Here is a 2,593-nt window from a genome sequence, read left to right on the forward strand (position 1 = left end):
TCCTATACCTGACGAAGGAATCCTTGGACGACGAGTAGAGGACTTTTCACAAGACCATCGATACGAGCATCGAGGGGGTTTCTTTATGGATTCATTGCTTTTACATTCGATTTCTTTGATTGTACTTAGATCCATGGAGAGCTAAACCCCTAGTGGGTACTTGGGTGATTGTGAACCTTAGGATGTATTCGCTTCATTGAACTTCCTTATTATGCTTTCAATAAATTGATGTTTATTGTGAGTTACAACCTTAAATGCTTGATTGTATGAACATTTCCCCTAGAGTGACACTAGGGTTGAGAGTTCTTGTTAGTAACCTTGTGAGTGAGTGACACACCACGAAAGTTAGACAAAGCTAGGTTGGAGAGAGTTGAGAGGGTGAGTCGAGAGGTACAGGAGCGTCTCCTTTCCCCTCCGACATGATAGATTCTATCTCCGTTCCTCGAGTTCTTTGCGGTCATAATAGAGTGAATGGTCTAAGGGATGAACCTCCGCTGGGGCCTAGTTGCGCTTGCAATCGAGTGAAGCGTTGAGATGATCTTAGTATCTAGGGCTTAATTGTGGCTAAGGACCTTCCGCCTGGACCAAAGGGTTAGGTCTAAATCTAGGAAGAGATTTATCACTTGGAATCCCTAGAGCTTATTGCAACTCTATGCGAGTGCGAGGTGTTGAGATTGTTCGATTTCTCCTCCGGGACATGTATAGAGTTAGGCATAGTTGACCTTAAATTTGGGACTATGTATGTAAGGATTTCCACGACTCACCATTGCATTGATTAGGAAGCATAACAGAGAGTTCTTGCACTTGAAGCGATTATCCTAGGTGAAGCATCATCCGAGTACCCCATCTTTATCGATTGCCTTACCTCCTTCTTACTTTTGCTCTCTTACTTGTTGCTTTTATTTGTTGAGAATTGAATCATTGTCACACTTATCATTGTTGATATTCCACATATCTAAGAATCGAATTAAGTGTCTTTACTCCCTACTCCCTGTGGATTCGACCCCGCTCACGCGGGATTATTACTTCGACAAACCTTTGCACTTGTGGGATATACGCAAGCGGACCTTGTCAAGTTTCTGGCGCCGTTGCCGGGCAGCTATGCGTTTAGAGATACTTTGCACTTTGTTTTCTTAGCTATTTCACCACACAGTCTAATTCATATCTTCTTATTCTATCATCGTTCTGATTTTCTTTTTCTTTATTTTTGGTGCAGCTCCAGGTTATGACCCGAGGGAATCCATCAATATTGATTGAAGGAGACCCTGAGCTTGAACGTACACTTAGAAGAAAAGGGAAAGAACCTGTACAAGAACAGCCTAATCCAGCTAATTTGGAAGTAGAAGGATCTGAAAACATGGCAAAACAAAATGAGCAACAATGAACACTATCCGATTATGCCAGACCTTCAGTGTTGGGGACACAATCGAGTATTGTGCGTCCCCCAATTATAGCTCAGAACTTCGAGCTAAAGCCGACATTCATCCATATGTTGCAGCAGTCCGCACAATTCAACGGTTTGGCCGATGAGGATCCAAACAGTCACATAGAGAGCTTCCTCGAGGTGTGCGACATGCTGAAGATAAATGGTGTGACGGATGATGCCATCAAATTTAGAGCCTTCCCATTTTCCTTAAAGGGGAAAGCGAAGCAGTGCCTACACTCATTACCTAGAGCATCAATCACTACATGGGAGGAGATGGTAGAAGCTTTTCTAGCCCGTTATTTCCCTCCCGAAAAATCAACAAAGATTAGGAATGAGATCTCATCCCTTATGAAGTTGGAATTGGAGTCTCTATTTGAGACATGGGAAAGGTTCAAGGAACTCCTGCGAAAGTGTCCGCAACACGGATTCCCGGAGTGGATGATTGTTCAAACCTTCTACAATGGTTTGAACCCGAGTACAAGGTAACTCTTAGATACGGCGGCAAGAGGTACCTTAGGTAGCAAAACCCCCGACGAAGCACGTCAATTGATTGAAGAAATGGGGTTAAATAGCTACCAGTGGAACGCTAGGGAGAAGAAAAAGGTGGCCGGTCTCCATGAAATTGATGCGGTAACTTCATTGGCGGCCCAAGTGGAGAGTTTGAGAATGTTGACTTTGTAGGTAATGGCATGAGACCTCAAGGGAATCCATACAGCAACACCTACAATTCAGGTTGGAAGAATCACCCCAACTTTTCATGGAGTAATCAAGGACCACAAAAGACCATGGGGCCATCGGGGTTCCAATAACAACAACAAGCCCCTCAAGTGGAAAACAGAATTTTAGGCTTGGAAACCCGAATGATGGATTTAGAGAAGCATTTGGCTAGATTTTTCAATCGGCAAATACTAGGTTTGAATAAGTTGAGGCTACACTTTGCAATTACACCGCCTCCTTGCACAATCTTGAAAATAAAGTGGGGCAAATTGCGAAATCTCTTTCCGAAAGGCCACATGGAAGTTTACCAAGCAATACGGAAACCAACACTAGAGAACATGTGAAGGCGATCACTTTGAGAAGTGGTCGTGAGGTTGAAGGGAGGCTTCCGAGTGAGATGCCAAAAGAACACGCACCCGAGGTTATAGAGGTTGAGGAGGGAGCAAACAA

The 2,593-nt window shown here is 43.8% G+C and overlaps 1 non-coding gene across 1 annotated transcript; it reads right to left on the reverse strand.

Annotated features, from left to right (window-relative positions):
• Positions 1-1,747: 1,747 nt before the first annotated feature.
• LOC120272896 lies at positions 1,748-1,854 on the reverse strand. The gene has a single exon (XR_005540429.1). It is a non-coding gene; the product is annotated as a small nucleolar RNA R71 (small nucleolar RNA).
• Between the last annotated feature and the right edge of the window lie 739 nt (positions 1,855-2,593).

Source organism: Dioscorea cayenensis, chromosome 11 (genome assembly GCF_009730915.1).
Source record: "Dioscorea cayenensis subsp. rotundata cultivar TDr96_F1 chromosome 11, TDr96_F1_v2_PseudoChromosome.rev07_lg8_w22 25.fasta, whole genome shotgun sequence".
Taxonomy (NCBI): domain Eukaryota; kingdom Viridiplantae; phylum Streptophyta; class Magnoliopsida; order Dioscoreales; family Dioscoreaceae; genus Dioscorea; species Dioscorea cayenensis.